The 14,577-nt window shown below is 52.7% G+C and overlaps 1 protein-coding gene across 2 annotated transcripts in view; it reads right to left on the minus strand.

The window, feature by feature from the left end:
- The window catches only part of LOC142286516 (putative butyrophilin subfamily 2 member A3), a 29,478-nt gene extending 26,870 nt beyond the window's left edge, over nucleotides 1–2,608 (minus strand). For both annotated transcript variants that reach the window (XM_075333368.1, XM_075333366.1), the window contains exon 1: nucleotides 2,502–2,608. The gene's annotated coding sequence lies outside the window, so the exon portion shown is untranslated. The remainder of the gene's footprint in view (nucleotides 1–2,501) is intronic.
- Nucleotides 2,609–14,577: the final 11,969 nt, after the last annotated feature.

Below are 14,577 nucleotides of genomic sequence, written 5' to 3' on the forward strand. Positions count from 1 at the left end.
CCCTCTTTCCCCCTCTCTCCCCTCTCTCTCTCCCTCTTTCCCTCCCTCTCTTTCTCTCTCTCCCCTCTCTCTAGTTCTCTCCCCTCTCTCTAGTTCTCTCCCCTCTCTTTCCCTCTCTCTCCCTCCCTCTCCCTTTCTCTTTCCCTCTCTAATTCAAATTCAAATTCAAATATGCTTTATTGGCAGGACCAAAATACAATTAGTGTTGCCAAAGCAAGAGAAATACAGTAAGTGTGGTGGGAGGGGATCAGGGTTATGGGGAGTTGGGGGGCACAATTTGGGCTCTGACAGTCCATTTGGGGGTCTTAGGTTCCCCTCAGCTTATGACATGTGGTGACATATTGGGCGGCGATCTCCACCATTGATTCCTCTTCCCCCAGTAGGAAGCGGAGTTTCATGTCCTCATCCATGGATGGAAAGCCCGGGCTATGGGTGGTAAATTTCTGGAAGTGGGAGCCCCTCACAGCTGAGTATTTGTCACAGTGCAGTAGGAAATGCGTCTCGTCCTCCAGAGCCCCCTGCTGGCAGTGCTGGCACAGTCTGTTCTCTCGCGGCTTGTATGTCTGTCGGTGCCGCCCTGTTTCCACCTCTAGGCTGTGGGCACTCAGTCTGTACAGGCTCAGGGTCTGCCTGTCTTTGGGGTGGCGTAGCCTTTCCAGATATGGGGCCAGAGTGTAGTCCCTCCGCAGTGACCGGTAGATGGTGAGTTTCTGGGAGTTCTCTAATTCACTCTTCCAGTCATCTATGTATTGCATCTTGCAGCTCTCTGAGATCTCTTTTATTTGGGCTTTTGTCAGGGGGTGTTGCTGACTTTGGCTGGACTGGCTGCCGGGGTTCCTGGCTTGCTCTGGGCTCCGGCTCAGCAGGGCTTTATGATGGTAGGAGCTAGGGTTGCTGTTCTGTGTGTGTGCCTGGTGTGATAGCGCCCTCTTGTGTATAGTGAACCATAAGGGGAATCGGCCCAGCTCTGCCCTACAGGCTATGTTTGAGGTGCTGCGATGGACCTGGAGGAGATATTTACAGAACTCCATGTGGAAGACTTCGGTAGGGCTGGAATCCCACTTTGTGTGGTCTGGGTAGGTCACTGGGCCCCATACCTCGCTGCCATATAGCAGTATAGGGGTGATGACGCTGTCAAATATCTTGAGCCAGACTCTCACAGGTGGTTTGAGGTGGTACAGTTGTCTTCTGATGGCATAGAAGGTTCTGCATGCTTTTCCTTTCAGGGCTTCTGCTGCTTGCTTGAGGCTCCCGTTATTGCTTAGCTCCAGACCGAGGTAGGTGTAGCTGCTGGTGTTCTCTCTCCCTCCTCTTTTTCTCTCTCTCTCTCTCCCTCTTTCCCGCTCTCTCTCCCTCTCTTTCGTCCTGTCTCTCTCTCCTCATTTGTTTCTTTCTTTTCTTCCTCTTTTCTTATTTCTCTGCTTTCTTCTTTTCTCTTTTCCTATTTCTTTCTCTTCTACAATCAGTGACAGAATAACCCAGCTCCCCCAAATAACATCTTGCTTGTTCCCCTATAGCTTGATTCCCTCTGGTTGTCCCCCCCCCATATTACACCCTTCTCCCCGTACACCCCTCACTCACCGGCTCCCCCATATTACACCCTTCTCCCCGTACACCCCTCACTCACCGGCTCCCCCCATATTACACCCCTCACTCACCGGCTCCCCCCATATTACACCCTTCTCCCTGTACGCCCCTCACTCACCGGCCCCCCATATTACACCCTTCTCCCCATACACCCCTCACTCACCGGCTCCCCCATATTACACCCTTCTCCCCGTACACCCCTCACTCACCGGCTCCCCCCATATTACACCCCTCACTCACCGGCTCCCCCCATATTACACCCTTCTCCCTGTACGCCCCTCACTCACCGGCCCCCCATATTACACCCTTCTCCCCATACACCCCTCACTCACCGGCTCCCCCCATATTACACCCCTCACTCACCGGCTCCCCCCATATTACACCCTTCTCCCTGTACGCCCCTCACTCACCGGCCCCCCATATTACACCCTTCTCCCCATACACCCCTCACTCACCGGCCCCCCATATTACACCCTTCTCCCCATACACCCCTCACTCACCGGCCCCCCATATTACACCCTTCTCCCAGTACACCCCTCACTCACCGGCTCCCCCCATATTACACCCTTCTCCCCGTACACCCCTCACTCACCGGCTCCCCCCATATTACACCCCTCACTCACCGGCTCCCCCCATATTACACCCTTCTCCCCATACACCCCTCACTCACCGGCTCCCCCATATTACACCCCTCACTCACCGGCTCCCCCCATATTACACCCTTCTCCCCATACACCCCTCACTCACCGGCCCCCCATATTACACCCTTCTCCCCGTACACCCCTCACTCACCGGCCCCCCATATTACACCCTTCTCCCCGTACACCCCTCACTCACCGGCTCCCCCATATTACACCCCTCACTCACCGGCTCCCCCCATATTACACCCTTCTTCCCGTACGCCCCTCACTCACCGGCTGCTCTTCGCTCTTCGTTCTTCGCAGTATGAGGCTTTCGGTTTCCATTTACTGGAATCATCTCCTCATTCTCAGAAGAGGAAGCTCCGAGGTTATTATGAGATTGTAATCTGCTGTTGCTGCCACCTGCTGGTCACCTCATACATGACAACAGCTGAGGTCAGGGGCAGAAGCTCAGGAATTCTTGGGGTCTTCATTAGGCTAGTTTCACACTTGCGTTGGACGGCTTCCGTTGCATTGCGTTGTGTGGCGGATGCACCGGATCATACAAAACAACGGAAAGCTTTTTTTTTTTCTCTTCATTTTTTTTTCTTTACAGTTTTACCGGCAGCAGACTATTATGAACGATCAGCCGATCACCCGGCTGCCAGGCGATCAGCTGAGCGCTCTCAATAGCCGGCTGCCAGGCGATCAGCTGAGCGCTCTCAATAGCCGGCTGCCGGGCGATCAGCTGAGCGCTCTCAATAGCCGGCTGCCAGGCGATCAGCTGAGCGCTCTCAATAGCCGGCTGCCGGGCGATCAGCTGAGCGCTCTCAATAGCCGGCTGCCAGGCGATCAGCTGAGCGCTCTCAATAGCCGGCTGCCGGGCGATCAGCTGAGCGCTCTCAATAGCCGGCTGCCGGGCGATCAGCTGAGCGCTCTCACATGCCGGGTGATCAGCTGAGCGCTCTCAATACCCGGCTGCCAGGCGATCAGCTGAGCGCTCTCACATGCCGGGTGATCAGCTGAGCGCTCTCACATGCCGGGTGATCAGCTGAGCGCTCTCACATGCCGGGTGATCAGCTGAGCGCTCTCACATGCCGGGTGATCAGCTGAGCGCTCTCACATGCCAGGTGATCAGCTGAGCGCTCTCACATGCCGGGTGATCAGCTGAGCGCTCTCACATGCCGGGTGATCAGCTGAGCGCTCTCACATGCCAAGTGATCAGCTGAGCGCTCTCACATGCCGGGTGATCAGCTGAGCGCTCTCACATGCCGGGTGATCAGCTGAGCGCTCTCACATGCCAGGTGATCAGCTGAGCGCTCTCACATGCCAGGTGATCAGCTGAGCGCTCTCACATGCCGGGTGATCAGCTGAGCGCTCTCACATGCCGGGTGATCAGCTGAGCGCTCTCACATGCCGGGTGATCAGCTGAGCGCTCTCACATGCCGGGTGATCAGCTGAGCGCTCTCACATGCCGGGTGATCAGCTGAGCGCTCTCACATGCCGGGTGATCAGCTGAGCGCTCTCACATGCCGGCTGCTGGGCTCTCAGCTGAGCGCTCTCACATGCCGGGTGATCAGCTGAGCGCTCTCACATGCCGGGTGATCAGCTGAGCGCTCTCACATGCCGGGTGATCAGCTGAGCGCTCTCACATGCCAAGTGATCAGCTGAGCGCTCTCACATGCCGGGTGATCAGCTGAGCGCTCTCACATGCCGGGTGATCAGCTGAGCGCTCTCACATGCCAGGTGATCAGCTGAGCGCTCTCACATGCCAGGTGATCAGCTGAGCGCTCTCACATGCCGGGTGATCAGCTGAGCGCTCTCACATGCCGGGTGATCAGCTGAGCGCTCTCACATGCCGGGTGATCAGCTGAGCGCTCTCACATGCCGGGTGATCAGCTGAGCGCTCTCACATGCCGGGTGATCAGCTGAGCGCTCTCACATGCCGGGTGATCAGCTGAGCGCTCTCACATGCCGGCTGCTGGGCTCTCAGCTGAGCGCTCTCACATGCCAGGTGATCAGCTGAGCGCTCTCACATGCCGGCTGCCGGGTGATCAGCTGAGCGCTCTCACATGCCGGCTGCCGGGTGATCAGCTGAGCGCTCTCACATGCCGGGTGATCAGCTGAGCGCTCTCAATAGACGGCTGACGGGTGATCAGCTGAGCGCTCTCACATGCCGGGTGATCAGCTGAGCGCTCTCACATGCCGGCTGCTGGGCTCTCAGCTGAGCGCTCTCACATGCCAGGTGATCAGCTGAGCTCTCTCACATGCCGGGTGATCAGCTGAGCGCTCTCACATGCCGGGTGATCAGCTGAGCGCTCTCACATGCCGGGTGATCAGCTGAGCGCTCTCAATAGACGGCTGACGGGTGATCAGCTGAGCGCTCTCACATGCCAGGTGATCAGCTGAGCGCTCTCACATGCCGGGTGATCAGCTGAGCGCTCTCACATGCCGGGTGATCAGCTGAGCGCTCTCAATAGACGGCTGACGGGTGATCAGCTGAGCGCTCTCACATGCCGGGTGATCAGCTGAGCGCTCTCACATGCCGGGTGATCAGCTGAGCGCTCTCACATGCCAGGTGATCAGCTGAGCGCTCTCACATGCCAGGCGATCAGCTGAGCGCTCTCACATGCCGGGTGATCAGCTGAGCGCTCTCACATGCCGGGTGATCAGCTGAGCGCTCTCACATGCCGGGTGATCAGCTGAGCGCTCTCACATGCCGGGTGATCAGCTGAGCGCTCTCACATGCCGGCTGCTGGGCTCTCAGCTGAGCGCTCTCACATGCCAGGTGATCAGCTGAGCGCTCTCACATGCCGGCTGCCGGGTGATCAGCTGAGCGCTCTCACATGCCGGCTGCCGGGTGATCAGCTGAGCGCTCTCACATGCCGGCTGCCGGGTGATCAGCTGAGCGCTCTCACATGCCGGCTGCTGGGCTCTCAGCTGAGCGCTCTCACATGCCAGGTGATCAGCTGAGCGCTCTCACATGCCGGCTGCCGGGTGATCAGCTGAGCGCTCTCACATGCCGGCTGCCGGGTGATCAGCTGAGCGCTCTCACATGCCGGCTGCTGGGCTCTCAGCTGAGCGCTCTCACATGCCAGGTGATCAGCTGAGCGCTCTCACATGCCGGCTGCCGGGTGATCAGCTGAGCGCTCTCACATGCCGGCTGCCGGGTGATCAGCTGAGCGCTCTCACATGCCGGGTGATCAGCTGAGCGCTCTCAATAGACGGCTGACGGGTGATCAGCTGAGCGCTCTCACATGCCGGGTGATCAGCTGAGCGCTCTCACATGCCGGGTGATCAGCTGAGCGCTCTCACATGCCGGCTGCTGGGCTCTCAGCTGAGCGCTCTCACATGCCAGGTGATCAGCTGAGCGCTCTCACATGCCGGGTGATCAGCTGAGCGCTCTCACATGCCGGGTGATCAGCTGAGCGCTCTCACATGCCGGGTGATCAGCTGAGCGCTCTCAATAGACGGCTGACGGGTGATCAGCTGAGCGCTCTCACATGCCAGGTGATCAGCTGAGCGCTCTCACATGCCGGCTGCCGGGTGCTCAGCTGAGCGCTCTCACATGCCGGCTGCCGGGTGCTCAGCTGAGCGCTCTCACATGCCGGCTGCCGGGTGATCAGCTGAGCGCTCTCACATGCCGGCTGCCGGGTGATCAGCTGAGCGCTCTCACATGCCGGGTGATCAGCTGAGCGCTCTCAATAGACGGCTGACGGGTGATCAGCTGAGCGCTCTCACATGCCGGGTGATCAGCTGAGCGCTCTCACATGCCGGGTGATCAGCTGAGCGCTCTCACATGCCGGCTGCTGGGCTCTCAGCTGAGCGCTCTCACATGCCAGGTGATCAGCTGAGCGCTCTCACATGCCGGGTGATCAGCTGAGCGCTCTCACATGCCGGGTGATCAGCTGAGCGCTCTCACATGCCGGGTGATCAGCTGAGCGCTCTCAATAGACGGCTGACGGGTGATCAGCTGAGCGCTCTCACATGCCAGGTGATCAGCTGAGCGCTCTCACATGCCGGCTGCCAGGTGCTCAGCTGAGCGCTCTCACATGCCGGCTGCCGGGTGATCAGCTGAGCGCTCTCACATGCCGGCTGCCAGGTGCTCAGCTGAGCGCTCTCACATGCCGGCGTCCGGGCGATCAGCTGAGCGCTCTCACATGCCGGCGGCCGGGCGATCAGCTGAGCGCTCTCACATGCCGGCGGCCGGGCGCTCAGCTGATCGCTCTCACATGCCGGCTGCCGCTGAGCGTTCGGCCACCGAGAGACAAAATAAAGTTTCTGTGATTAAAAAAAAAAAAAAGATGAGCATGCGCAGTTAAAAAATAAAGGATTCCGCTGCTCAAAAAACATTACATGCTGCGTTCCTTCCGCCCGCCGGAAGCAACGCAACGTCAGCCAGCGGAAGCAACGCAGGTACTTCTGTCACAATCCGTCATCCATACAAGTCTATGGGAAACAGCGGAATCCGTTAACAGATTCCGCTGTTTTCCAAAAGGGCGGATTGTGACTGAAGGTAATTGCTACATTCGCATGACTGTTCTGTTTTTTGCGGGCCGCAAAAAACGGTCCATTTTTTTCACAGATGCATCCGTGTGGCATCTGTTCCATTCCGTATACGCATCCGTGTGGCATCCGTGTGGCATCAGTGTGTCTTCCGTTTTTTTGCAGACCGGAAAAAACGGAAGCAGCAAGAAAGATAAATAGATGAGTAGATATAAAGATGGATAGATTGTCTCTATATCTGAGACATAGACAGATGAATGAAGGAATAGCGGGATAGATGGATAGATGAGAAAGACATAACGTATATAATGTCCCACTCTTCTGCATTTTGTAATTTTGCACCCTTTTGTGACTTTCATGTGGCACTAAGGTGCTTAGCCTTGTATTTAGCCAAAAAATAAAAAATTTAAAATAGGATTGACCCCACATCATTTTATCTTCTGTAGCCAGCTAGGGTAAAGCAGACGGCTGCAGCCTGCAGACCACAGCTGGCAGCTTCACCTTGGCTGGTAATCCAAAACAGAGGGCACCCCACGCTGTTATTTTAAATTAAATAAATAATTTTAAACAAAAAACACAGGGTCCCCCCCAAATTGGATCACCAGCCAAGGTAAAGCAGACAGCTGTGGTCTTGTATTCTCAGACTAGGGAGGTCCACTGTTATTGGACACTCCCCAGCCTAAAAATAGCAGGCCACAGCCGCCCCAGAAGTGGCGCATCCATTAGACGTGCCAATCTGGTGCTTCGCCCCAACTCCTTCCGATGCCCTGGTGCGGTGGCAAACAGGGTAATATATGGGGTTGATGCCAGATGTGTAATGTCACCTGGCATCAAGCCCTGGGGTTAGTGATGTCCTGGCATCTATCAGATACCCGACATCACAAAGCCAGTCAGTAATAAAAAAAAAAAAAATAGACGACAAACACATTTTTATTTGAAAAAAAACAATTTATTAGAAAGAAAAACAAATCCAGGTCTGGTGTAATCCAAGGGGCTCCCACGACGATCCATACCATAGTCAATGTCCCAGTCAATGAAAAACAGAATGTTCCATATTGGCTATTTCCCCTGATTAGTCGCTCTCTGCATGGAATCACTCCCCTGTGGGCGGTAATCCCCCTGATTAGTCGCCCTCTCTCCATGTTATCATTCTCCTGTGGGCGTTGTTTCCTCTGATTAGTCACCCTCTCTCCATGTTATCATTCTCCTGTGGGCATTGTTTCCCCTGATTAGTCGCCCTCTCTCCATGTTATCATTCTCCTGTGGGCGTTGTTTCCCCTGATTAGTCACCCTCTCTCCATGTTATCATTCTCCTGTGGGCGTTGTTTCCTCTGATTAGTCACCCTCTCTCCATGTTATCATTCTCCTGTGGGCATTGTTTCCCCTGATTAGTCGCCCTCTCTCCATGTTATCATTCTCCTGTGGGCGTTGTTTCCCCTGATTAGTCGCCCTCTCTCCATGTTATCATTCTCCTGTGGGCGTTGTTTCCCCTGATTAGTCACCCTCTCTCCATGTTATCATTCTCCTGTGGGCGTTGCTTCCCCTGATTAGTCACCCTCTCTCCATGTTATCATTCTCCTGTGGGCGTTGCTTCCCCTGATTAGTCACCCTCTCTCCATGTTATCATTCTCCTGTGGGCGTTGCTTCCCCTGATTAGTCACCCTCTCTCCATGTTATCATTCTCCTGTGGGCGTTGCTTCCCCTGATTAGTCACCCTCTCTCCATGTTATCATTCTCCTGTGGGCGTTGTTTCCCCTGATTAGTCACCCTCTCTCCATGTTATCATTCTCCTGTGGGCGTTGTTTCCTCTGATTAGTCACCCTCTCTCCATGTTATCATTCTCCTGTGGGCGTTGTTTCCTCTGATTAGTCACCCTCTCTCCATGTTATCATTCTCCTGTGGGCATTGTTTCCTCTGATTAGTCGCTCTCTGCATGGAATCACTCCCCTGTGGGCGGTAATCCCCCTGATTAGTCACCCTCTCTCCATGTTATCATTCTCCTGTGGGCGTTGTTTCCTCTGATTAGTCACCCTCTCTCCATGTTATCATTCTCCTGTGGGCATTGTTTCCTCTGATTAGTCGCTCTCTGCATGGAATCACTCCCCTGTGGGCGGTAATCCCCCTGATTAGTCACCCTCTCTCCATGTTATCATTCTCCTGTGGGCGTTGTTTCCTCTGATTAGTCACCCTCTCTCCATGTTATCATTCTCCTGTGGGCGTTGTTTCCCCTAATTAGTCACCCTCTCTCCATGTTATCATTCTCCTGTGGGCGTTGTTTCCTCTGATTAGTCGCCCTCTCTCCATGTTATCATTCTCCTGTGGGCGTTGTTTCCCCTGATTAGTCGCCCTCTCTCCATGTTATCATTCTCCTGTGGGCGTTGTTTCCCCTGATTAGTCGCCCTCTCTCCATGTTATCATTCTCCTGTGGGCGTTGCTTCCCCTGATTAGTCACCCTCTCTCCATGTTATCATTCTCCTGTGGGCGTTGTTTCCTCTGATTAGTCACCCTCTCTCCATGTTATCATTCTCCTGTGGGCGTTGTTTCCTCTGATTAGTCACCCTCTCTCCATGTTATCATTCTCCTGTGGGCGTTGTTTCCTCTGATTAGTCGCCCTCTCTCCATGTTATCATTCTCCTGTGGGCGTTGTTTCCCCTGATTAGTCGCCCTCTCTCCATGTTATCATTCTCCTGTGGGCGTTGCTTCCCCTGATTAGTCACCCTCTCTCCATGTTATCATTCTCCTGTGGGCGTTGTTTCCCCTGATTAGTCGCCCTCTCTCCATGTTATCATTCTCCTGTGGGCGTTGTTTCCCCTGATTAGTCACCCTCTCTCCATGTTATCATTCTCCTGTGGGCATTGTTTCCCCTGATTAGTCACCCTCTTTCCATGTTATCATTCTCCTGTGGGCGTTGTTTCCTCTGATTAGTCGCCCTCTCTCCATGTTATCATTCTCCTGTGGGCGTTGTTTCCTCTGATTAGTCACCCTCTCTCCATGTTATCATTCTCCTGTGGGCGTTGCTTCCCCTGATTAGTCACCCTCTCTCCATGTTATCATTCTCCTGTGGGCGTTGCTTCCCCTGATTAGTCACCCTCTCTCCATGTTATCATTCTCCTGTGGGCATTGTTTCCCCTGATTAGTCGCCCTCTCTCCATGTTATCATTCTCCTGTGGGCATTGTTTCCTCTGATTAGTCACCCTCTCTCCATGTTATCATTCTCCTGTGGGCGTTGTTTCCCCTGATTAGTCACCCTCTCTCCATGTTATCATTCTCCTGTGGGCATTGTTTCCCCTGATTAGTCGCCCTCTCTCCATGTTATCATTCTCCTGTGGGCGTTGCTTCCCCTGATTAGTCACCCTCTCTCCATGTTATCATTCTCCTGTGGGCGTTGCTTCCCCTGATTAGTCACCCTCTCTCCATGTTATCATTCTCCTGTGGGCGTTGTTTCCTCTGATTAGTCACCCTCTCTCCATGTTATCATTCTCCTGTGGGCGTTGTTTCCTCTGATTAGTCACCCTCTCTCCATGTTATCATTCTCCTGTGGGCGTTGTTTCCTCTGATTAGTCACCCTCTCTCCATGTTATCATTCTCCTGTGGGCGTTGCTTCCCCTGATTAGTCACCCTCTCTCCATGTTATCATTCTCCTGTGGGCGTTGTTTCCTCTGATTAGTCACCCTCTCTCCATGTTATCATTCTCCTGTGGGCGTTGTTTCCTCTGATTAGTCGCCCTCTCTCCATGTTATCATTCTCCTGTGGGCGTTGTTTCCCCTGATTAGTCACCCTCTCTCCATGTTATCATTCTCCTGTGGGCGTTGTTTCCTCTGATTAGTCACCCTCTCTCCATGTTATCATTCTCCTGTGGGCATTGTTTCCTCTGATTAGTCACCCTCTCTCCATGTTATCATTCTCCTGTGGGCGTTGTTTCCTCTGATTAGTCACCCTCTCTCCATGTTATCATTCTCCTGTGGGCATTGTTTCCCCTGATTAGTCACCCTCTCTCCATGTTATCATTCTCCTGTGGGCGTTGTTTCCTCTGATTAGTCACCCTCTCTCCATGTTATCATTCTCCTGTGGGCATTGTTTCCCCTGATTAGTCACCCTCTCTCCATGTTATCATTCTCCTGTGGGCGTTGTTTCCCCTGATTAGTCACCCTCTCTCCATGTTATCATTCTCCTGTGGGCGTTGTTTCCTCTGATTAGTCGCCCTCTCTCCATGTTATCATTCTCCTGTGGGCGTTGTTTCCTCTGATTAGTCACCCTCTCTCCATGTTATCATTCTCCTGTGGGCGTTGTTTCCTCTGATTAGTCACCCTCTCTCCATGTTATCATTCTCCTGTGGGCGTTGTTTCCCCTGATTAGTCGCCCTCTCTCCATGTTATCATTCTCCTGTGGGCGTTGTTTCCTCTGATTAGTCGCCCTCTCTCCATGTTATCATTCTCCTGTGGGCGTTGTTTCCCCTGATTAGTCACCCTCTCTCCATGTTATCATTCTCCTGTGGGCGTTGTTTCCTCTGATTAGTCACCCTCTCTCCATGTTATCATTCTCCTGTGGGCATTGTTTCCTCTGATTAGTCACCCTCTCTCCATGTTATCACTCCCTGTGGGCGTTGTTTCCTCTGATTAGTCACCCTCTCTCCATGTTATCATTCTCCTGTGGGCGTTGTTTCCCCTGATTAGTCACCCTCTCTCCATGTTATCATTCTCCTGTGGGCGTTGTTTCCTCTGATTAGTCACCCTCTCTCCATGTTATCATTCTCCTGTGGGCATTGTTTCCTCTGATTAGTCACCCTCTCTCCATGTTATCATTCTCCTGTGGGCGTTGTTTCCTCTGATTAGTCACCCTCTCTCCATGTTATCATTCTCCTGTGGGCGTTGTTTCCCCTGATTAGTCACCCTCTCTCCATGTTATCATTCTCCTGTGGGCGTTGTTTCCTCTGATTAGTCGCCCTCTCTCCATGTTATCATTCTCCTGTGGGCGTTGTTTCCTCTGATTAGTCGCCCTCTCTCCATGTTATCATTCTCCTGTGGGCGTTGTTTCCCCTGATTAGTCACCCTCTCTCCATGTTATCATTCTCCTGTGGGCATGGTTTCCCCTGATTAGTCACCCTCTCTCCATGTTATCATTCTCCTGTGGGCGTTGTTTCCTCTGATTAGTCACCCTCTCTCCATGTTATCATTCTCCTGTGGGCGTTGCTTCCCCTGATTAGTCACCCTCTCTCCATGTTATCATTCTCCTGTGGGCGTTGCTTCCCCTGATTAGTCACCCTCTCTCCATGTTATCATTCTCCTGTGGGCGGTAATCCCCCTGATTAGTCGCCCTCTCTCCATGTTATCATTCTCCTGTGGGCGTTGTTTCCTCTGATTAGTCACCCTCTCTCCATGTTATCATTCTCCTGTGGGCGTTGTTTCCTCTGATTAGTCACCCTCTCTCCATGTTATCATTCTCCTGTGGGCGTTGCTTCCCCTGATTAGTCACCCTCTCTCCATGTTATCATTCTCCTGTGGGCGTTGTTTCCTCTGATTAGTCACCCTCTCTCCATGTTATCATTCTCCTGTGGGCGTTGTTTCCTCTGATTAGTCACCCTCTCTCCATGTTATCATTCTCCTGTGGGCATTGTTTCCTCTGATTAGTCACCCTCTCTCCATGTTATCATTCTCCTGTGGGCATTGTTTCCTCTGATTAGTCACCCTCTCTCCATGTTATCATTCTCCTGTGGGCATTGTTTCCCCTGATTAGTCACCCTCTCTCCATGTTATCATTCTCCTGTGGGCGTTGTTTCCTCTGATTAGTCACCCTCTCTCCATGTTATCATTCTCCTGTGGGCGTTGTTTCCTCTGATTAGTCGCCCTCTCTCCATGTTATCATTCTCCTGTGGGCGTTGTTTCCTCTGATTAGTCACCCTCTCTCCATGTTATCATTCTCCTGTGGGCGTTGTTTCCTCTGATTAGTCACCCTCTCTCCATGTTATCATTCTCCTGTGGGCGTTGTTTCCTCTGATTAGTCACCCTCTCTCCATGTTATCATTCTCCTGTGGGCGTTGTTTCCTCTGATTAGTCACCCTCTCTCCATGTTATCATTCTCCTGTGGGCGTTGTTTCCCCTGATTAGTCACCCTCTCTCCATGTTATCATTCTCCTGTGGGCGTTGTTTCCCCTGATTAGTCACCCTCTCTCCATGTTATCATTCTCCTGTGGGCGTTGTTTCCTCTGATTAGTCGCCCTCTCTCCATGTTATCATTCTCCTGTGGGCATTGTTTCCTCTGATTAGTCACCCTCTCTCCATGTTATCATTCTCCTGTGGGCATTGTTTCCTCTGATTAGTCACCCTCTCTCCATGTTATCATTCTCCTGTGGGCATTGTTTCCCCTGATTAGTCACCCTCTCTCCATGTTATCATTCTCCTGTGGGCGTTGTTTCCTCTGATTAGTCACCCTCTCTCCATGTTATCATTCTCCTGTGGGCGTTGTTTCCTCTGATTAGTCACCCTCTCTCCATGTTATCATTCTCCTGTGGGCGTTGTTTCCTCTGATTAGTCACCCTCTCTCCATGTTATCATTCTCCTGTGGGCATTGTTTCCCCTGATTAGTCGCCCTCTCTCCATGTTATCATTCTCCTGTGGGCGTTGTTTCCTCTGATTAGTCACCCTCTCTCCATGTTATCATTCTCCTGTGGGCGTTGTTTCCCCTGATTAGTCACCCTCTCTCCATGTTATCATTCTCCTGTGGGCGTTGTTTCCCCTGATTAGTCACCCTCTCTCCATGTTATCATTCTCCTGTGGGCGTTGTTTCCCCTGATTAGTCACCCTCTCTCCATGTTATCATTCTCCTGTGGGCGTTGTTTCCTCTGATTAGTCGCCCTCTCTCCATGTTATCATTCTCCTGTGGGCGTTGTTTCCTCTGATTAGTCACCCTCTCTCCATGTTATCATTCTCCTGTTGGCTTGTTTCCTCTGATTAGTCACCCTCTCTCCATGTTATCATTCTCCTGTGGGCGTTGTTTCCCCTGATTAGTCACCCTCTCTCCATGTTATCATTCCCCTGTGGGCATTGTTTCCTCTGATTAGTCACCCTCTCTCCATGTTATCATTCTCCTGTGGGCATTGTTTCCTCTGATTAGTCACCCTCTCTCCATGTTATCATTCTCCTGTGGGCGTTGTTTCCTCTGATTAGTCACCCTCTCTCCATGTTATCATTCTCCTGTGGGCATTGTTTCCTCTGATTAGTCACCCTCTCTCCATGTTATCATTCTCCTGTGGGCGTTGTTTCCTCTGATTAGTCACCCTCTCTCCATGTTATCATTCTCCTGTGGGCATTGTTTCCTCTGATTAGTCACCCTCTCTCCATGTTATCATTCTCCTGTGGGCGTTGTTTCCCCTGATTAGTCGCCCTCTCTCCATGTTATCACTCCCTGTGGGCGTTGTTTCCTCTGATTAGTCACCCTCTCTCCATGTTATCATTCTCCTGTGGGCATTGTTTCCCCTGATTAGTCGCCCTCTCTCCATGTTATCATTCTCCTGTTGGCTTGTTTCCTCTGATTAGTCGCCCTCTCTCCATGTTATCATTCTCCTGTGGGCGTTGTTTCCTCTGATTAGTCGCCCTCTCTCCATGTTATCATTCTCCTGTGGGCGTTGTTTCCCCTGATTAGTCACCCTCTCTCCATGTTATCATTCTCCTGTGGGCGTTGCTTCCCCTGATTAGTCGCCCTCTCTCCATGTTATCATTCTCCTGTGGGCGTTGTTTCCTCTGATTAGTCGCCCTCTCTCCATGTTATCATTCTCCTGTGGGCGTTGCTTCCCCTGATTAGTCACCCTCTCTCCATGTTATCATTCTCCTGTGGGCGTTGTTTCCTCTGATTAGTCACCCTCTCTCCA

The sequence above is a fragment of the Anomaloglossus baeobatrachus genome, unplaced genomic scaffold, assembly GCF_048569485.1.
Source record: "Anomaloglossus baeobatrachus isolate aAnoBae1 unplaced genomic scaffold, aAnoBae1.hap1 Scaffold_660, whole genome shotgun sequence".
NCBI classification, from domain to species: Eukaryota; Metazoa; Chordata; class Amphibia; order Anura; family Aromobatidae; genus Anomaloglossus; species Anomaloglossus baeobatrachus.